Source organism: Melozone crissalis, unplaced genomic scaffold (assembly GCF_028551555.1).
Source record: "Melozone crissalis strain CALT ecotype California unplaced genomic scaffold, PUWL_Pcris_2 ptg000013l_1, whole genome shotgun sequence".
Taxonomy (NCBI): Eukaryota; Metazoa; Chordata; class Aves; order Passeriformes; family Passerellidae; genus Melozone; species Melozone crissalis.
In genome coordinates this window covers 40,050,241-40,073,407 of record NW_026535791.1, presented here as the reverse complement: position 1 = coordinate 40,073,407, position 23,167 = coordinate 40,050,241, and the positions used below count along the sequence as shown (strand labels likewise).

The following is a 23,167-nucleotide window of genomic DNA, read 5'->3' as shown; positions in this document are numbered from 1 at the left end:
CTAAATATTTGAGTGGAAAATATATTTATTATTTTTGCCATTTATCTCGAAAAATAGGTCAATTTATTGACAAACAGCAAAATCTTTTGTTAATCAGAAAAAAAAAAATTATGGTGACAATCACCAGTAGAGGAAAACATGGTTTTGGTCTTCTTTTTTGAACACAAAACACAAAGACTACTCTCTTTGCTCAGTTCTCTCCTTAGGATCCTTTTCTTCCTTAAAACCTTACAGATAATTGCTACCTAATGCTTTTATTTCTAATGGAAGACAATGTAATGCTCTTCCTGAATCATGCCTTGCACTAATCCTGCTCAATAACCATGTACTTTCATTGAAGTTGGTTTTGTCTGTCATTTTATGTTCTAATATCTTGTTACTCTCCTAGTTGGACTGAATACAAAGTCTCTTTAAAAGCTGCCCAAAAAGAAGCCTTATTTTGCATCTATAGAGGAGCATCATCTTCCCCAGTATGCTTAAATTATCTCCTGATTTTTAGCTTAATTATAAAAAAAAAAAAAAATTACTGGTTTTGTGTGATCTTTTCCCTTGTGGAGACTGCAAAAGAGGTAAAATACTTACACCTAGCATGTGTTTGAGCTTTCCCTTCCCCTCTATGTGTAAACAAGATTTAGATCTATAAAGAATGTATTAAGCCCTCTGCATGACACATTAGTGTAGTGGGACTTCTTCATTAAAAAAACAAAAAAGGGCACAAAATATTTTTCCATTATGTGACTGTCTCTATGAGAATGACGGCAGGTTTTTTGTCAGATTTTTTTTTCCCCTTGAAGCTCTGTAATTTCTTCAAGTACTACCCAGTACTGTAAGAACTTCTTGCTATAATCATATGAAAAACATTGAAGGCATAACTTTTCCTTCAGGCCCATGTGATCACATGTACACCAAGTACTAAAGTATGAAATACAGTCATTTAGATGCAGCTGGGATGATCAATTTCTTTTCTTCTCCATTCCAACTTTTAATATTGATGATCTACTGATGGTTCATCCTATCTCTATTCTTAATATTACCTCCTGCTCACAGTACTGTAACTACTTTTGTCAGTTAGGGGGAAATTGGCTCATTTTTCCATTTCTCTTTTTATATGCTACAGTTGCTTTCATTGCTGATGAACTTTCTGGACCTCCAAAAGGATCTGTTCCATTACTTTTCCACGGAAGGAATTGAGGCTGACTCACCAGTAGTTTCCCAAGTCGTCCTTCCTGCCCTTTGAGTATGGGAGTAGCATTGGTTTTTCTCCTGTAGCTGGACACCTCTCCTGCTCTCCACGGTTTTTCAAAGATAATGGATGGTGACTTAGCTACATCTGCCAGCTCCTCAGCACCCGTGGGTACATCCCATCAGGGCCCACAGATTTATGGGTGTTAAGTCTGCCTGGCTGATCTCTGACCAAGGGGAAGTCTCTCTTTCTCCGGCATTCCTCTCTTAAATCCAAGGTTTAGGATTCCTGAGGGCTTGTTTCAGGAGTCAAGTCAAAGGCATAGCAGACATTCAGTATTTCCACCCTCTCTGTGTCTTCCATGACCCACTTTTGCTCAGCAGCAGCCTCACATTTTCATCAATCTTCCTTTTGCTGCTGATTTTCTTACAGAAGCCCATTTTGTTGTCCTTGCCAGATTCAATTCCAAGTGGCCTTTGGCCTTCCTCTTGCATTCCTGAAAATGTTCCTATGGTCCTTCCAAGTGACTTGTTTCTTTTTCCACATCCCACAAAATATCTTCATGCTCTTTGATATTTGATAAAAGCTCCGTGCTCATTCATGTAGGTTTCCTGTCCCCCTTACTTGAATTTTGCTCACTCCTTATATTTTTTTATTTGTCCACTGGAAGAAATTTATGTGTGAAATTTCATTTTCAATCTATCTACTTTTCTCCAGCAGCAATACGTTATGAGGATTTATACGACTGCCCTGTGATTTTTTTATTTATCTCACAACTGATCAAGCTTAATTATCTTCATTATGCTTGTGGTGACAAACCTGGTATTTAAAGTGTTTTCTATCTTCCAACATCTATAATTATACAGTATTTGAAGTTCCCATCATCTCAAAGTCTCATATCTGACAGACTTTTTATTTATGTTCACTTAGAATGGTCAGAAATTATTGCACAATTGAGCAATCCTCAAAAGCCTAAAAGTAAGCCCACTGTGGTTTTCTTGTGCATTGTTTTCGGCCCTGCTTGTCAGCCAAACACCCAACTAGTTGCTCACTCCTACCTACTACAAGAAGGGGAAAAAATCAAAAAGATCAGTAGTGGAAAAAACTTAGGGATCAAAATAATAATGGGAAGTCACTCACTAGTTACTGTCACAGGCCAAACAGACTCAACTTTATGAATTTACTGCTAACTAAATAAAAAAAATTAAATACTGATTAAAATATTCAGAAACTAAGCCAAACATTTAAGCAAATATGGAAAGCACCCCTCCCCCTCATTTCCTAATCTCTACATACCTTTTTACTACTTCAGATTGCACTAAGACTCCTTGGTGAAGCACAGGAAGCTGGTGACATTTCACTTCCTACCACTTCTGTTTCTTGTACTTTTCTCCCAGTTCACTTTTCTTCATACTCATTTCTGCTGCTCCACACATGACACTCCCTTCAGGAATGTGCCCATTCTAGCACATATCCTACACAGCCTGTGGGCCCTCCAGGGGTTTTACCAGCTTTGCTATGGAGCACCTCCTGCTCACCTGACCCTAATATTCCACCCACACCACCTCAGCGTGGCCCTCTCTCTCAAATATATTTCCCAGAGTCATCACACACGTGGCTGAAGGGCTCGGCAGTGCCCTGTGATGAGTCCATCAGCGCCAGCTGGAGCTCCTGTACTTAGCACAGGGCAGCCCCCGGCTTTGTCTCACAGAGACCATCCCTCCAGCCCCACCGCTGTCAAAAATTAAAGGTAACACATCCTGTTAAAGACAGTATCCTATTCAGAAACACCCAAACTTGATAAAAAACGTGCATTAAAATTCGTCTAACTTTTCTTCAAGGCAGAGTTACTAAAGAACAAGAGGGCTTTGGCTTTTCTTACTGTTTTTGGTGGTGGTTGTAGTTTTGAGGTTGGTTTGGATTTCTTTTTTGCTTTGAAATGGTTAATGCATATTAAGAGCCGTGCTAATTTAGGAAGCAAACAAAAAAGGAAAACAGCAACTAGGGGATTGGAAACAGATACTAAACAACAGAATGATAATGAGCAATGTTTTTGTTTGCAATAAACAAAATATAACCACTCAGCTGTAGATATTTTTTATTCAAGTACTTGGTGCTTTTTAAATTATGTGTGGCCTAAAATGCTGGAGATACTTCTATTTCATTTACTCAAGAAAAATCAACGTATTCTATCTCTACCAATTACATTTTAAGTTTCTGCATGGTGTTATCTTTCTTTGCTGAACAGCAGTGCTTCTCTGCCTCTCACAAAGCATCTTAAAAAGTAATCTTTCTCCCACTGGATGATCTCAAATAGAGTGCAAACTAGTGAAAAAGAACATTTGTATTTCTTATTTCCATTTTTTTCTCTCCCTGTATTTATCCCCTTACTTCTTGTTATTTGTTTTACAGTTAAGGACTATACAAAAAATTTTGTATTCATCCTTGTCTAAAGCTCTGATATTGTTTTGCCTTCTTTTCAGATATTGTGTTTCAATTTTATGGAGTCACAGTAAAATAAAACCAGTAATTGTTTTCTTAGCTATAATCAGGTTTTATTGAGAAATTAGGATCTGCTACCACGGGAATGGTGTATGAATCCAGGTGTTGATTTGATATTGAGCTTTCAATTCCCATCCATGTATTTTCAGGGTTATTTTTTGTTTGCAAAAGAAAGTTATGTTGCTTACACTGCAGCTGATGAAAATGGCCATGTAAACAAAGAAGTCTTTAAAACAAGTGTGAAGCAAATGCCCACTCTCACTGTTTAATAACCTTTTACTTGTTTTTCTGATAAGTTGCATGTAGTTCTACACAATATAATACTCTTCAATTAAAAAAGTATTTTGATATGCTCGCAGGTCACTGGATGTTCAAGTTCTTTATCAAAAATCAAGGATTACTTTTTTAATTGCTTTTGAAATGTTTACCCAGTGCGGTTCCAAAATTACTTATCTAAAAGAAGTGGATATTAAGCTCCTCTCCTATGAGCTGGAAGATAAGCTTATTTTATATTTGCTTACAAGGGATTTATGCAGTTAGTGTTTACTGAATTTTATGAAAACAAAATATCTCTTCATAAAAACATTATATCCTCAATTCTGAACACGGGAAACTGCCATGATGTGCAATGTGAGTAGGAATTTCTTTTACTCAATGATTTTTGGCAAAACCTAAAAAATGCCATGGGTTTTGTAAGAGCAACTCATGACCAGGCCTTTCTGTCACTGTACCTGACAAAAAGGTGCAGTTGAGGTTTTGCTCAGAAAATTGCAGAGGAATTGCAAGAGGACTGTAGGTGTAAATGCACAGTAAAAACATGCCGTGGTTCTAATGGAAGGCATACAAGTGCTCCACCTTGGGGGTGACGATTGTGCTGATAACAAGAGGGGCTGGAACTAATACCTGAAGGACTGTTAATTTCACTGTCCAGACCCCAGATCCAGTTTAAGGTTTTTCTGAGAGGCAGTTACTGTCTTCAAGAGCAACAGATTGACATCTTGCTTTAGAATTAACACGTGTCGCCCTCTGGCTTAAAAGCTAAAGAAAACCAGAGTTTTCCAGGAGGAAGTAAGACAGGGTGTAGCGTACAAAGTATTTCCATTTTGCTGTGGTTTATAGATAGTTTGAAAGCAAGTTGTGTTCTGTGAATAAAATCTAAGTGTATAAAGGTTTACCCAGATGAGGATGGCTACTGCATTCACTCCTGATTTGAGAAAGTTTAAAAAAACTTTTCTTTAAAGTTTCTCTAAATTTTTTCTTCTAAAAGAGCATATATTATGTTATTTATAATGACACGTAAAAAATAACAAAGAGAAACTAATCTATTACTGTTTAATTTCTTTCTAAGCTTGTAAAAAAAGAGGTTGCCAATAATTTCATAAATTAATTTATATTTTGTTGTGAGTTTACACACTGGGAATCAGAGTGAATGGCAAAGACCATGATCCACAAGTGGATTTGGGTACCTCTGTTCTGCTTTAAAAAATCAAAGTACAAGAGTAGTTCTCATCATTCTTGAAATGGTCAGCTTTCTTTGGGGATCTAAAGTTCTACTGCTAAGTATTTGAACACACAGAGCTTGATGAAGTTGGCTAATTAACACTCCTCTCCCATCACCTTTCTTTAATCAGGGTCCTTTAGGTTATCTGGTGAATATTTCCCAAGCCTGCTTCCATGAACACATGCTTTAATATGTTTTCTTAAGCTGTGCCAAGGAAAATATAGGTTTTTACAGAAAGAGTAATAAAGTACTGGAATGGTCAGCCTGGGAAGGTGGTGGAATCACCATCCCTGGATATGTTTAAAAAAAACCTGGGTGTGGCACTTGGTGCCATGGTTTAATTGAGGTGTTAGGGCTGGGTTGGACTCGATAACCTTGAAGGTCTCTTCTAACATAGTGATTCTGTGATTCTTTTTTGGGAAAAAAATCAAACAAGCAAACATACAAAAAAATCCCTTATTCGTTATAAGAAAATAATTTATTACCAAAGAAAAAAAAAAGAGTAATTAGTCTCAGCTCCTGTTTTGAATGAAGTTCAAATAAATTGCACTGAAAGTAATATTGTGAAAGAGACCCAAATCCCTAAACCTTGAATATGCCAAGAAAGAGTTCTGAGTGGAAATACCTGCATGTAGCTACCTACAAATATCAGAGGAAGGCAGCTTTTAGCCAGGTTTTTCCCACAGAAGTGATGATTTCTCTTAGTGCTGAATTGCTGCATAGAAAGCAGTCAAGGAATCTTTTGTTTTAAACTTATTTCACATGAGTTTATCCATTTGCAGGCCTGAAGACAAAGATTATAGTCCAAGTTCAGAATCTTGAATTGTGGTAGACATTTTCTTCCAGATTATCATTAAAGTTTGCCTGACAATAAAGTGTTAGTTGTACTCATTTCCAGTACTCATTATTGAGTTTAATCCTAGTTTTCTGGCTTCTGTAAATCTTATTTTTAGCATTTGACCTTTCTAAAAGTATCATTAAGATTGCATGGATTCCTGATCTTGAAAATGCAGATTTTATTAGTCTGGTAAAGTTGAGTCCAATGTTGTCTGTTTGGATGATAAATGGAAGACACCAGATTCAGAGATTCTCAAATGACAATGGGAGAAATTAAACACAATGCCATGAATTCCAGCATTGACCCAATACCTATAAAATTCAGTGGGATCATGGAAGAGACATGTAGTTATAGAAGAAGTGATTAGTTTTGAAGAAACATCTTGTCTACACTAGAGAGAGATTTTTTTTAACCTCAGAAAACTGAGCCATATGAGAGCTTATTATTTCCCTTACAGGATGCACCAAGGACTGTGGATGTTCCACTTGAGGCTTCCAGCAAAACATGTCATTCACCTACAATGGTCTGCTAGCTACAAAAGCCAAAATCAAATCTTTTGTGTTCTAGTAGCATTTTCAATGTAAGTTTTGCCATTGAAGGCAAAAAATTTAATAATAGAAATAATAGAATAATGGATATATCTTTTCATTTTCTACAGTGCTTCCTTCCTAAAAACCTTTATTTCTTATTGCACTAGAAATATAGTGGACTCACTTATGGAAGCTACTGAAACATCTCTTAATTTTAGACTTCAGTGATGAACACTATGAAAAAGTTGTTTCAAAAATGATCTCTGTATTTTTTATCTGAAAGCAGTGATACTTTTTTATTTCCAGGAATATAAGTAGTTTCATAAATAAAACAGCTGACTACTCCAAAGGAAATTGTTTTCCAAATAGAATGATGATTTTTGTATATCTATATACATGGGAGCAATTAATGCTGGTAATAATAGTCTGTTAAATAATTCCCACTTGGATGCTAGTGAAAATTACAAATTCACACATTGTATGTTTGAAAATGTTGTAAATTATCTGCATTTTTTCTTTCTACCCCTATTATATTCCCCAATGCCAACAGAAAAAACTGAACTGTCCAATTTATATGAAGAATGAAAGAACGTCTAATTCATACAGTGCAGCAAGAAGTGTCATTCATCATTAATGTGATGAAGATAAATGCTGCTGGCCATAAAGAGGAGCCTTATGAAGATGACTGTGGCTTGTAGGAAAAAGGAATATTCATTTGTCTTGAGCGAACATGATAGTCTGAGAATTCAGGAAGAAATAGGACATTGGGTACATTCCTTTAAAGATTTGTTTAAGTCCATTTTCACTAACAGCATCTTTCCTAAGATGCTGTTAGCATCTTTTAGGATCTATGAAAGTATTTGAAGAAAAGTCTGTAGTTAGTGCCTTTTTTAAATTGTGCATTGGAGATTTTCCCTGCAGAACTTTAAAAGTCATAAAATTGTAAACAGTTGACCACTACTTTGAAACAGGAAAATAATTATAATTGGATACATGGAGGTATATTTTGAAAATCATGTCATAAATTAAAGAGACCATCTTATATGCAGATAATTTGTAAGTTTAGTCCATTGTACATGACGTTATCAATTCACAGGTTTTGGGCATTTGTGTTGGCCAAATCAATGTACAGGGCTGCAAGATGCATCAGCAGTTTCTCTCTGATATGGTCTGGTTTTTGGGAAAAAACCAAACAAACAGAAAAACATGTTACCACCAAACAGAAAAAAATGTTAACTTTTATTCACATTAGGTAATGGTCTGTCAACATAAATTGGTATGCTCTAATTTCTATGTGAGGGATTCTGGATAACATGTTATTCTTGTGATATAGATACAGAGCATTGAAACGAACATAATGCTATTCTATGGACTAATGGCAGGAAATTGAGAATGCACTGGAATATGAAACTCCAGTGAGACAGATTTTACCTCTGCCATTCTTTGAAAATCAGTATTTTGATATCCACTTTTAATTTTCTTTAGTACTGAGAAAAATGTATGTGTTCTTATAGCAGCTCTTAGACTTGTCTGTTTGTGTGGGCTGAGCTGGACTGGGTTGGTTAAGTGCAGTTGCTGTCACTACCATTGAATTGCCTTGCCAATCACTAAACAGTTAAATCATTCACAAGGATATTTTTTGAGGTATTTTTCTTTTAAAACTAAAATCATGGGTTTGAGCCTGGAAAGTTAATTACTTTATTTGTTTTTCTTATTTACTTTGAATTATTATGAGCCTTTCTCTGAGAAATAACAGAATTGAAGCTCTTTTTATTCTTTTACTATAATTATTTTGAAGCAAAAATTGACAAGTTGGGTCATGAATGTTCCTAAATAATATTCACACTCAATTGCGTAGTAAGTGCAGTGTTGAAAGAAAGGATATTGTTTCCAACTTTGCAATATAATATATATTTAGAGTTAGCCAATTTCTGTTTATTGGAAACCTCATCTCCCTCAAGAGACAGGAAATAGACATGGACACATTTCTTTTCTCAAATCTGTTATGGAATTCTAAAAGATTTTGGAGTCTCATTAAAAATAACATTAGGTTGTTAGAGGCCTAGTTTCACAGGATTAGAAAAATAGTTTACTTTTAAAAAAAATCAGTATTGTTTCTTCACATATAGTACTTTAATAAAAAAATATCTAGCCTGGAATTAATTTTAATGGATTATGAGATGAAATAGCTTAGAAATATATGTTAAAATGCATTTAAGTCTTGTAAAGCATGCAATAAGTTCAGAAATCTTCTAGATAATTTTTGAAAAGCTTATAAGAAAAACTCCACAAGCTCAGTGGCTGTTGTTGGCTTTTGGCATCATTTTTGGCAAAGCATAATTCAAGGTAATATGTGCTGGAAGGATATGGTAGGATTCATAATTTGATGAAGAACTGTATTAGCTTCCTCTGATGCAACAGCAACATTACAAGAAAGTTGCAGAAGTCAAAAAATATTTCATGCTCTCTTTATCATCTCTTTTATTATTTTCCTTTGAGTTCTTTATACTTCATTTTTCTAATGTTTTTCTGAAAACTACTAAATATTGCCAGCCCACAACACTGATAGGAGGTATTACTAAAGAAAATGTCTCGATCTGCAGCTGCTCATAGAAATAAAATAAGGTTGCAGGTGTAAAAGTGGATTTTGAGGGCATAGGTAAAGTATGATGTGTTTCACATATTTTCCTTGTGTTCTTTTTGTCCCGTTACATTGCTATTCTCAGCACTAAATATTATTGAAGTAATTAGCCTATTAGTTCTCGTTGGACAACAAAGCTTCATTTCTGAATACATGAAACTGTTTCATAAAAATTCACTTTAAATTTGTAACAATAAATCCTCTTATTTCAAATTGAGCATTCTGGGTGTAAAAGATTCACCCTTAATAAAACCAAAAAACATACTGTTGAAAAATAATTTGAAAATAAGTTTTAATTGTGAACTTTATGGAGTATTTCTCAGCTGTGATTGCCCATGCTTACAAAGCAGAAAACAAAGGAACCATACAGCCCATACATGCCTGAAGCTGTAGGCTGTGTGAGGCATTGGTGCACCTCTATATGCATTCTCACTTTTAGAAAAATCATGATGCAGTTCTTAGTTCTGTCACTTGTCAAGACTAAGACACAGGAGAGATATGTTAAAAACCCATTATTGAGAAGGCAGAAATGGTATTTATACTATTTGACATAATTTTTGGCAAAGAATATTTATTGTATTATGCTGTAATATAAAAGGAAAAGGAAGATCCAGTATTCATGTGTTTAATGTGATTTTGAAGTAGATTTTTCCGTTCACTACTAGGAAAATATAATAATATATAAAAGAGATGTACAGGTTCAAAGAGCACTTAAAGGCCATTTAAATTGTTCTCCTCTTCAGATCCTGTGTTTTTTCTTGAAATATTCAAAGCCTGCTTATCATTGTGGAACAATAGATTTTTATTTGTTATATAAATCAGCTTTTAAAATTCATCAATAACATATTTGACCACATTCAGGCTCAGAAAAGATAATTAAAGTTGCTTTTCAAATACTTGTTTTTCCCTGGAATATATTATGAAATAATAATAAAATTATAGTAAAATAATTAGCTAAGAAAAAAAAAACCAAAACATTTGTCTTTTGAACAATTCCCAAATCCATTTATTTCCTCCTGTTCTGCTTGCACCAGAACTGGTATGTGCCAGATAGCGCGAAAGAAACAAATTAGAATGCACAGATGTGCTGGACCCCCTTCATTTTTCAAGCCTCCCTGATAACCAGTGACAATTTATGCGGTGCTGGTCTGCAAAAGGCTCTGAATCCTCCCTGCTCTGTTCAAGGGGCCCCTTCCCAGGGCTGGCTTAACCCACAGCTGGGAGTGCTGGGCACTGCAGGGCAGTAGCCAGGACACTCCCGTCCTTCTTACGTTGTCATCCAGACTCCAGATCCACCAGGATCTCACCGCAAGTCCAGTCTAAATTTTGCCAAGGGACAAATATTCAATAGAGACCCTTTTGTGTGAGAATACAGAAGGCCACCTGATGGGGATTTCAAAAACAAAGCAAAATATGTTGGTTTCTGAATTCATTACAAATGTGTGTCTGCTTGGTATCTGCTCCTGAGCATTTACAAGAAGGCAGGTAGGAATGTGGGGATATCCTTACACATCCTATAATTTTTTAAATCTTGACTGCATCAATATATTGATGTCTGTGTTCATAAACTGCCATTTACAGAATCTTGTTATGATGCTGGGACAATTTATACAGATTATACAATTTACACCCACGATTTGCACGCATGGCTTGACAACTGTTGCTATACTGACTATGTTACCTGCTGGCCCATCGCTCCCAGTCTTTTATTAAAAATGCAGTATTGTGGTTTACATTACAAAACACTGCCTACACTGCTGACCTGATGCTCCTTTACCCTCCTCATTTCAGATTATATGAAAACAGAAGAAATGGGCCACTCCACTCCTTCTGGAATCAAACATTTTTACTAGATGCATTTTGCTTTCTTTATGAAAATAAAGGTTAATACTCTAATTACAACTTCAATTGGTGCTATAATGGCTGTGAGGAGGATTGCAAGACTGATACCAGTTAACTTAAATGGCTATTTTTACTAATTTGGGAAATAAGATTAAGAGGGTTGAAAAGCTGCAGAAGACAAAGTCTTGGGTAGTCTCAAGCCCAGATTTGATCAGCAATTTCCTGTGTAAACAAGAAAAAGAAGCCTCCATAATCTAGATGGAAATGGTCAGTAACCTTCTACAGTTCTTAGACACACAAATCTGAGGGGCGGGATGGAATCCAGGATGGATATTGAGGGAACTGATGGGAGTGCTCACCAAGCCCATTTTCACTATTTATCATCAGTCCTGGCTAACTGGGGCAAATTAGGTGGTTTTGTTTTTCTATTTTATTTATTTTTCCTGACAGTAAGACAATATATGGTTTATATTTTTAGAAGTGATTTGTTTTCTCTGTTTCCCAGTATTCTTTAACATTTCTGTCAGGGATACTGTCAATGCACAGCCCTTGAGTTCAACTTAATAAATTTTAGGGATACTATAGATGTAATCTTTTTCCGGAGTTTATTTTTAAAAAATCAACAGATATGTTTACAAATATGGAGCTAAATTTGAATGATAGAGCTGCTGAAAACTGTGTGACTCAGAGGAACATAAACCAAGTTTGAACTCTCCTGACAATTACAACAGGGATAAATTGGTTGTTAATTAATTATTAACAACTAGGTAAGCAGAAAGCTCCTACTAGCCCAGTCATGAATACTGATTTCTGGACTGTAAACTTTCATATAATGTGTGGACACTGTGTGTCTTTTGTTCCATGCATTAAATTTTCATTTTAACATCTAATAAAAGTACACAAAATTAAAATTCATGTTCAAAAGATCCATCTAGGTCTTCCAATGTCAATTCTGTGCCAGGATTTTCTTCATACAAGTTAGCTTGAGCAACTTCTACAGAACAGCACTACTCTTAATTGAAAAACAATATTAGAATATTATTAAACTGTATGGTGATTGGATTTATGCTTTCATTTTTGACCTGAAAAAATATCTGTGAAGGCCATGATAGGTTCATCTCATTACGTCAGACTCTTTATGTATTTCTTAATAGCCCAACATTGATGCCACTCTTCAAACTTCTCACAACCTCTACAAGACTTTTAGAAAATGACATATCCTTATGTGAAAGAGCGCAATTCGTCATGTATACCTTGGATGTGCTGCCTCATTACAGATTTACTGAAGAAATCTAAATGAATAGTGAAGATTTAAGGTTTTGTTTGTTGGGTTTAGGAAAAAAATTCAACAAATCAAGCTGTCAGAATTCTAGAACTATATTTGAACCTTCAATAAAATTTTCAGAAGATTTTATTTGCTTCAAGAAACTGCATTCCGATTTTCTTCTCAATTTAGTGATATGAAGCCATTCCTCAGGGACTGAAGGCTGGGAAACAAAAATTGTGAATTGGCAGAGATGTTTTGAGGTACTCTGAGATAAAGCATTGATGTGAATAATAGTTGATGCACATGTTTAGCTTTCTCGATGATGCTGGTTGCCTGGTAACCAGTAAAAGGCATATGTCAGACAGGAGTTCAAATGAAACAGATGACATCAATCTCAGCAGGGTGAGGAAAAGGAAAACCACTGATTAGCTCACCCAGACTAGTATATATAGGAATCTTGTCATGTTACTAAATATCTAAACTGATTCTCAACCTCAATTTATCACAACACTTGTGGTAGTTCTTAACTAGGGATGGCATTTCTGGCTTTTTCTGATGATTTTAAATGTTTATTTTCAGAATCTGCATATTGTCCCTGCTCAGCAGCATGCATTGGAAAAATATTGCTTTCATTGCTCTGCCACTGGCTGGGCAGCAGCTTCTTTTAATTTATCACAAAGTCGCACTCTATTTTGCATGGAGAGTCACTGGACCTTCAAAGAAGGTCACAGAACCTGCATGGGGAAGTCACAAGGCCAAAGACACATTTTGAAATATTACAATTTTTTTCCATATTCCTCTGATTGAGCCTTTTATTCCACACCAAAAAGTACCCAATAATTCCAGTAATGTTTTTAACTTTGCTTTTCCAAGCATTCAGAAAACTATATTTATCTATATCTAAACAATACAAGAAACAGTCTCATTACAGATGGGTATTGATTTTTCCTACAAGCTATTCGGATTCACATTTTCAGTGGTTTTCATGGAGAGGTATAAAATTTCCATCAGGATTTCTTTTCGGATGGTGGTAATAATTCTAGCCCAGTATCTTAGTTAAAAACTCAAAGCTGTTTATCTTTTCAGAGTCTTTGTTAGAATAATGTATACTTTTTTACACAGAAAACCACACAACGTTATTATTTTAAAAGTGTGTTTAGAGTAATGACTTTATTCTAATGTTGTTCAAAAATTATGAACCACTTTTAAATTGCCCTCTCTTATAATACCTTAGAGTTGCACATTTAGCTTAAGATTTCCTCTCATTGCTCTCTGTTGTCAATGGAGAGCAGCAGCACACCTTCCCTAGATTGTGTCAAATTGACATCTAAGGGTGGAAATTGTTTCCATTAGCAATGAATCAAATACATATCTATCACTGGCTAAAAAACTGTTCTTTAAACATAGATATCAAACCCAACAATTGAACTTTTTTTTCTTTTATGAGTAAGTAACAATAATATGATGGGATAGTTACTAATCTAGAAAACAGGCATTAGTAAATATTTCTAAAAATATTTCATTTAGGTAACTTGCTCATCACAGGGCATTACTGCCATGAAAAGATCCACTCATATTTTTCCATCTGTCTCATACATGAAATCAGCTACACACAAAATTATTTTTCTTTTTTCTTCCTGAAATAATTTCCCCCATACACCATACTTTCTCCAAGGTCTGCAATAAATAGGGCATCACAATAGGTTTCTAAAGTGAGGCCACTAACCTTTTTTTTCTGCATATGACTTTATCTTTTTGAGTTTTCATCCTCTTCACTGTGAAAAGCTCCACAAACTGTGAGAGCATGAGAGTGGGATCTCAGACCTCATATCAGGGAGATTAATTACTGGATGTTTACAGAGAAGCTACAATGAGCAATTCTAAGTCCCAGAAGATCTCATATCCTGGAGATGAAACAGGCCTGAAGTGTCTGTCAGTGGTAGCAGAGGTGCTGCCTCTTGGCTTGCTGAAGAAATGTTTATTTCAGACTGATTAATGAGAAAATTTAATTAATTTAACTCTACGTAATCTAAGATGTGTAATCTAAGATTGTTTTAAAGATTAATTACATCAACAAATTTAGAAATATGTCAAGGCAAGATGAGAGATAAAAAAAATACAAAAGCCATTATTTGATTATTGCTCCATCATTTACCAGCAATTCTGGCTAACCAGGCAAGTTCCAGAGGACTGGAGATTAGCCAATGTGTTGCACATCTACAAGAGTAAGAAGGCGGATCCAGGTAACTACAACACTGTCAGCCTGACTTCGGTGCCATTATGGGGCAGATGATTTGAGTGTCCAGCACATGTAGGAGAACCAGGGAATCAGGCCCAGTCAGCATGGATTTAGGAAGGGCTCAGAGAATGCTGGTGAATGGTGTCCCATCTAGTTGGCAGGTGGTCACCAGTGGTGGTGGCCAGGGCTCAGAATTGAGGCCAGCCCTATTTAGTGTCCTCGTGGTTGTAACAGGATGGAGCGTTGACCTCTTCTCCCAGGTAAGGAGCAGCAGAAGAGGCCTCAAGTTGCACAAGGGGAACTTTAGGTTGGATATCAGGAAGAAATTTCTCACTCAAAGGGTGGTTAAGCATTGGAACAGGTTCCCCAGGGAGTGGCAGAGTCACCGTTCCTGGAAGTGTCAAGAAACAGCTGGACATGGAATTTAGTGCTGTGATTTAGTTAACATGGTGATGTCCCACCCAAAGTTGGAGTCAATGTTCTTAGAGGTCTCTTCCAGCCTTAATTCCATGATTTTATGATTCTATTTTACCATTGCAATGGAGCTGGTCCCTGCCCTGAAGCACTGAGATCTTTGATGTTGGCAGTGAACTCAGTGATCCACAATGCCTTTCTGAAAAATCAATGAAAAATTTCACTAGAATCAAAACAAAGATTTTTCTTCAGTTGCAGTTTACAACGAATATTCTAGCCTGACAAATGGAGTTGAATATAGTTAGAAGCACAGAGGCAGGGGCTGTATGTTGGGCTGGGGAGAAGATAATACTTTTTAAGGGAACTTTAAAAGGGATATGGAAGCACAGAAAAGACAGAAGAACCTGGTTGACTGAGCCTAATCCTCAGAAACTGCAGTCAACTATCAAACAGATGTGTTGCTGAAAAAAATCAATAAGATTCTTTTTCCACACACAGCATAAGCCATAAAATGCATCTTTTGACACTTAGATATTGAACCTCAATCAGAACAGTTAGAAAAAAAAATAAAATAACTAATTTTGTATAATTTGTTTTCGATTATAACACAGCATTAAGGATGTTTTAAATAGTACCATTTATCAGGGTATTTCAGATGTGTTCTTTATTGAATTTACACTTTTCAATGTGGAAATTAAAATTATTAGCTTGATTTTTACTTCAAACCACTGTGCAGTGTTTTTCAACTTTTAAATGCACAACATGGTAAAATTTTGGCTGCAAGCATGCAAGGGAGAAAATTGCTTTTATTTCAGTTTGTTTTGTTTTGCTTTTTCCTCAATTTGGTTCATTTCACACTGCATAAACAAAGAAGGTAAACAATAATAACGAAAGCAGTTTATTTGCCTTAAATATGCATTATGTGGTCATCTTATGAATAATCCCATAGAGATGTGGCCATTTCTTGCAAAAGAGAAGAATTCAGAATTAATCTTCTAAATTTTAATAACTTGATAACACTGAAGTCTTATTCCTATTGCATCCAATTCAGAGGTGAAAATTCCACTAGTTTCAGTCAAGGTAGAAACAAACCAGTGCATTTTCCCTTTAAATTTGCCAATAATGTCCTCTTTACTATAATAAATCTCTCTCATATTCTTAATACCACAGGAGACACTGTCACTAAGAAAAAATAGCCTTTTTCCTGGAAAATGTTGATAAAATCATTATTTAAACTATACAGAGAAAATGTAATGGAAGTAGCCTAGGAACTTCTAGTTTTATTTAGTTTCAGAAATTCTCTTTATAGGTATCTTTAAAAACGACCTCACTATTTCCTTTTATTCTCTTAATTAATTTAGACATTATTGACAATGCCATTTTCCTCTAATCTCTCTTTGGAAGCTCTTTGAAAGTGCAAAGGAATTCCTCCTTGCTTTCCGTATCCAGACACTTTTTCCTTTTGGAAGCTGCTTGATAGTTGAGAGAAGTCAATGCATCACATATGTTCACTTTTGTACTTAAAACAAAGGGCACCTTGAACAGGAAAGCACAAATGAAAAATTCAAGTTTTGACAGATGTAGCTGTTCCAGAGTTTAGTATTAAATGCTGACACTAAAACATGGCATCCTATTTCTTTTCTGCAAGAAGTTAGATTCCTTCACTGAGAACACAGTCATTTACTTGATTCTGGTATTTTCTTGTGTTATTCACTTTAAAGACTGATAAATATAGGTTTACATATATTATTACTGAAAAAAGACATTTGCTATGCTGTTCAAGTTTACTGAAACACTCCTAACATTTATCTGAGTCTCCTTTTCAGTTACAGAACAGACTAACAGGGGCCAGCAGCCTGCCATGCAAACTGCTCCTATTATCCCAACAGTCTCCACTGGAATTGCAAAACAATTATTTGGAGTTTTGCAGCAAAAGAAAGTGGCAGCATACCTTATAGAAAGTTGTGAAATTAGAAAAGGAAGAAATGCAAAAGCTTTGTTTGAACATCTAACACGTCTTTCTGATGAAATATTTGCTGTCTACCATTGATCTTTTTAAATTCAAGTAGACTTGAAAAGCTGACAATTTACTTTGTCATTTTCATGTTGTAAAAATATTCTGGGGATAGGATAGAAGATAAATAGTTCTGATGCTGAATTTGAAGCTTCAAGGAGCCTGGGTTTTATTTTCTTCCTCACATGTTTCCCCTCAAAGTTAATGTATATCCTTAGTATTTCAATGGTGATTGGAAGACTTCTATCAGTGAATTGTCATTATGAGCAATCAACAACTTGGTAAGACTGGTACTTTATTAGAGCTCTCCATGTGTAATAGCACATCAAAATCTGGGATTATAAATCTGAATTTTTTTCACAAGACTATTTAGTCAAAATAAACATATGATTAAAAAATGGCATTACTTTCTATACAAGTAGCCTAAAGAGGGAATATTTAACTTCTTTAAATTCACTGCAGTCTGATTAATTGTCATTTAGCAATACTTTGATATCATGGATCATTCAGTGTTTGAGAGCAATTTAGCACTTTCCAACCAAAGATCTCGTATTTTCCAATGAAAGTAATACTAAACTTTGTGGAAAACAAGTATAATAGGTTTGCACACCTACCCTCTTTGCTAATGACACCATCAATTTGTCTTTTTAATTCCAAAATGCTTTCTTAGTAAGACCATCTAAATTCTCTGTTTATTTGCTACCCAAAGAATCTCTCCAATATCAAGCATTCACATTTTCTGCTTTTTGATCTTGCCAAAATCCCAATAGATGTCTTTTCCTTTTCCCTACATCACATCCTTAGTTCACATTTCTGCATGACTTTTCCCTGGGTCTGGGGAATCATGGGGTTTCTGGATGGAGAGTATTAGAGATTCTGTTCTGGTTCCTGGACTGTGCCATGATTTCCTATCTGTGATACAATAATAAATTTAGCAGTCTCAGAATTTAAAAATTGCTGTTGTCCTTTTAGTGCTCTCTCTTCATCTGTGCTAGGAATGATTTCATAGGTGCGGAGTTGCCCATGCTGTCTAATTTGAAAGAAATTTCTATGTGTCCCAGTTAATACACTACTCTTGCTATGCCTTGTTCATACCTGGTGGAAAGAGATGGCTTTTTAAAAAGTAATTCTGAGAAGAATTCTTTATCTTCATCCACTACGGTAAGCCCTGGGTGGAAAATCCTTTTTTAAGAGATCTGTTGTATCAAAAAACCTGCTTTCTAACTTGCACACATCTACTATCTTCTTAAAATTAGACAATGTGGAACTCTCCTTATGGAGTGCCTATGCCTGATCAGGCTTTGGTGTCCTCCAATGCTTTTGTGACATGATGGGTTTCTGGCAGCTAGATATGGCAATCAAAAATTCTTACCTTTAAGCCAAGGTAAAACTTAATGCCTATATTCTGTCTGATTTTTAAAAATTATTACAAAAAATATTATTGAATTTATTAAGTGTTCAACTCCTGTAAATTGAAATAATTTTCAAATAATTCAGCTGAAATTAGACTTTAATTATTATGATGGAAGTAAATATTACTGAATTTTATAAATAGTTATCTGAAGTTAATTATGTTTGTTTATACCTGTATAGGTATATAAATCTTTCTGGTTTTCTCTAACTTTTACAACTATTCTTGTCTTTAATCTATTCTGGATACAGTCTCTTGAGAATCCTCTATATGCAATACAAATCACATAACAAAGCAAACAATTGAAAAGATTGAACCACAATAATAAATTAAGGCAGAAAAACAAGGAAAGACCTCTTTTTAAGAGCAGAATTTTGCAATTATATAATCAGGACAGCGCATAGGCAAGCATGTGAGTAAAATTAATGCATTTGCACACATATTTTGCATAATTTCATTCACAAATGCATAAAACCAATGATTGCACTGGCTAGTGGTGTCTCATATGCATAAATGTTTACTTGGTTTAAAGATTGATTTCTAGGTGTTAAGTCTTAGTCACCACCACCTTGATATTTGCAACATTGTGCTTTTAAGATGAACTTGCTCTTAAGCTGCAGTAAGTTTTACCACACTACCATATTTTAGGATTTCATTTTTAATGAAACTCCGTGGACCTTTGCGCTATTTTTCATCTTGAAATATGTATGTCAAATGTAGAAATCAGCAGCAGACAGGTAGGCAAAGATTCGCATTCAGATGATTTAGACAATGACTCAGTGAAGTATTAAAAATAAATAATGTGTAATCCTGAAGATTTTGGCACTGCTGAGTAATGAGAAACATCTGTATTCAGCTTTGTTTGGGGGAGTTGTATACATACTCAAAATCTTCCTTTTATTCCCTCATCCTGCCAGCCATGAAGCATCCTGACATCTGTCATGTGTGTATAATTTTGAAAAGCAAAATGAAACCTATATTTAGTACTTATTTCTTTCATTCTTACAAGAGTATCACATGTTTGTATACTAATTATAACACAGTATAGCCCATAACTTTTTTTTTTTTTATGGTGGTTTTCCCATGATAAATGGGAGTTGTGGATATCTACAACCACAAATAGATACTCTGATGTTTTGTATTGTATTTGTGAAGTGGATGCAAGTGGGAGATGTCAGCTTTTTGCACAATAGGTTCTCAAAAAATAATTTCTCAGATCTTTTTCAGTATCTAGATACTAGGACTTGACAGGAGAGCTCTGAGGCTGGGAACAATTTCTTTTGAGTTAATAGAAAAAATTCCATTTCTTAGAGATTTCCATGAGTTTTGCATCCAGTCTATTTTCTCCTGTAAAGACCACGAATAAAATGCAAGGTGTATTTGCAAGGCTTCTATTCCATCAGGACTTCATATCCTTCATGTTACAACAGACAGAAGCTAAAATAAATTCAGAACTGCTCACAGAAATTGCACATGTGATAAGGCTTGTTTGGAGATACACAAAGTGCAAGTGCATCCATCCTAACAGATATTGGTATTGTTACCTCGCTCTGAGAAACCTCCTGGAATGTTACTTCAGGAGGAGTTAAGTTTATTACAGTATAAAAAGTTCAACTAGATAGGTGCAGTAATTGCTGTGTAAGAATTATGCCTTTACCACAAAGGACATTGTTCTGATTGACTGTTCTGTTCTGTTCTGTTCTCAACAAAAATTAGTAGCAGCTTTAATAAGTCAGAGAATTAAATATCCAATTTTCATTCCGAAGAAATTTTGAAATTGAGCCTATTTGGAGACATACAAGGTACAGCTGCAATCCATAAAGATATCGCAAATATGATGAAAAGTAGAAAGCAAAAATTAGACTTATTTTATTATATTTTCCCAGGTGATAACTGATTTATGTATGATAATAGTTCTTATATATACCAGGTATAGAGATATATACATATGTCATGCATATATATAAATGTTTACACAATTTAACATTTCTAAAACTATAATCTCCTTAAAAGATCAATCTGTTTTTCCCTGCTATTATCAAAAATACATGTACTTTGTAGTACCACTTTGCCACAAAATGCACTATTTGGATATATTACATCAATATCCAAGAATTAGCTTTTATGTCACCAGATAGTTATATAATCTGTTTTATCTCATTATATGCTGTGCCTCTGTGCTTTGATGGCATGTTATAGTCAAAATGTTCTGAGTTTTAAGATATTTTGGAGTATTTCAAAGTTTAATGGAAAGGATAATTACAAATTTCCTACATGCAAACATGGGATTCAATAATAATACACCTGACTTTTTCCCTTTCTTTTGAAAAATAGAAGTTTAATATTTTTTCCAGTGATCAAATGAGAGGCTAGCAAAATATGCTTAAATTACCCATAATCCCAGCGTATCTGGGTATACTAGATGAACTTTTACTGAGAGATTTCTTATTTGATTTGCAAAATATAAACTGAGAGAGAAACCAACTGTGATATCAAAATTATATCTAAAAATGATAATCTGTATGCAAGTAGAACTACAAGAAGGAGGTAAGCTTATGCTTTTTTCACACTTCCTTAATCTTCTCCTTTAATGCTGTCCCTACAAGATGATCATAAATATTGTATTGCAGTTTGCCTATTCAACCCAGTTTCTTCATTCTTAAATTGTTTAAATCTCATTTCTTGATGATGTTCCCTCATTACCTACACCACTGACTGTGATTCTGATGCTACTTACAAAGAGAAGAATTAAAATTAAATGATACAGGCTGTTCTTTTTTTTCTTGAACTCACTCTTTCCTTATTAATCTGCAGGTACAATTTCCTGCTATGCAATAGAGTAAAATATTCTGAGGAGCAACTAAGTAGAGGTCATTTATATCAGAAGAGTTCATTGTATGAGGTTGTCCTGTGGAAGTCAATACACTTCAACCACATTACTAACTTTGGCAACTTCTGATCAAGTAGAAAGAGATCTCTTTCTCCTTGGAAGAGCTTAGGAGCAAAGGGATCAAAGTAAATCAATTACATGTTACCAGAGCATCCTTCTTTTGTTTAACCACATTGCAGAATATGTTAATTTCAAGACTTTCATACAGATCCAGGCACATTTTTGTAACTATTCCTATACTTTAGAAAAAAATTATTTACATATTTTTCAAAAGCAATGAAATGTTTAGACTAGTCACAATTCTTTAACTTCTTTATCTGGTTATCCTCCATAAATATAGTGGATATGATTTGTTTTTCTCACATAAAAAACCTGTCATTGATGGAAATGTGGTAGAAGTAGAGTTTATATGTTCTACTTTCAGAAACACTATAAATAATCCATTTTGAAAAAGCTTATGAACGGCACTTGAAGATTACTTAAAGACCCAGGTAGCAGATACTCATAAATTTGCTACCTGCCTACAGTAGCATGAAGGGTCATTTCCAGAAGCTGCTGAAAGTCAGTTTAAATTGAAACTTCTTTCACAATGCAATAATTTAGGAGGAAAAATATAAATTTTTTACTAGGGCTGGTGATAGAAGAAAGATCTAACTGTGATAACCTCATTCCATATAATTTTTGGTCTAATTATACAGTCCTGTTCGTGACAACCATTTTGTTTTGTCATAAGAGCAGTGGTTCTTCTGAATTTTCTTTAGGGAAAAAAACCTTCAAATAGAAAGAAATCTAGGGTTTACCTGACAAAAGAACAAAGCAACTGTGAAACTGTGCAGCAGAACATGCAGATCTCACTTTAGGAGATGATACCTGCATCCATTGCTGCAGTGAGCCAATGCCACACTGTAGGGCTGAGAAGCAAATGGGTTTGTCACCAGAGGGAATCACAGAGAAATCACCTGTTAATGGGAATGCAATTGCACTACTGCAGATGCTGATTTATAAAGGCACTAAAACCGATACTATGTCAAATTTATTGGTCTAAGTCAAAGACTGTATTCTTAAAAACACACACCTAGATTCTAGCTGCCTAGGACTCTTCTAAAATCACTGTGTGCTTAAGGATCATCAATCCTGGTATGGGAATAACCATCCTGAAATTACTGAGCAGCTCAATACCTCTTTTAAGAACTTTAAGGTCCTCCAACCAGATTTGCATTCTCATCTCTTTTATTTCCAGAAGGATATAATATAAAATCTGGGATCAGATTTTCCTTAGTAAAGAGTGACATGACTGAGTGCTGTATAAAGTACATTAGGAATGGCCATGCTCATTTCACTTATGTTTTTTGAGAGAGAACTACTACTGAAATTTGTCCAATAACTCTAGTTACTGCACTAATCCATCATTTGGGAGAACTGGGTTCTCTGTTTTCCTACCTGTGACTTGATTCTCATACACTTTTCTTTGAGCAGCTCCATAATCTTTTGTCTTTAGCTGAGCTGGGGTATATCCATATTTTCTGAATGCTCACCACTCTTTGTGCCACTTTGAGTAATAAATGCTACCAATAGCAAAAAGAGTAACGCAGATTCAGACAAATTACAAATTACAAATTACAAATTACAAAGCTTTTGTAATTGGGCAGTGTAGTCACTGTGCAGTAGGAAGAAGAGGGGCCTAGGTCATGGATTTCACTGCAAGCCTTGCTTGCACATTTCATGGGGCCTAAACAAACCTCAGAGGACAGGTATGAAACTGTATAGATGCAAATAAATTTTCTATCAAAAAAGAACACTTGCAAATTGCTCTGCATTTCCCTGCACTTCACTGTGTTTCATTCATTAAATTGTGGTGGTTGGGCAACAGAAATTGAGTCAATTGCATTTCTGTG

The 23,167-nt window shown here is 35.1% G+C and overlaps 1 protein-coding gene across 1 annotated transcript in view; it reads left to right on the top strand.

Moving 5' to 3' along the window:
* NALF1 (NALCN channel auxiliary factor 1) overlaps positions 1 to 23,167 on the top strand; it is a 434,847-nt gene that overhangs the window by 310,966 nt on the left and 100,714 nt on the right. The window lies entirely within an intron of this gene.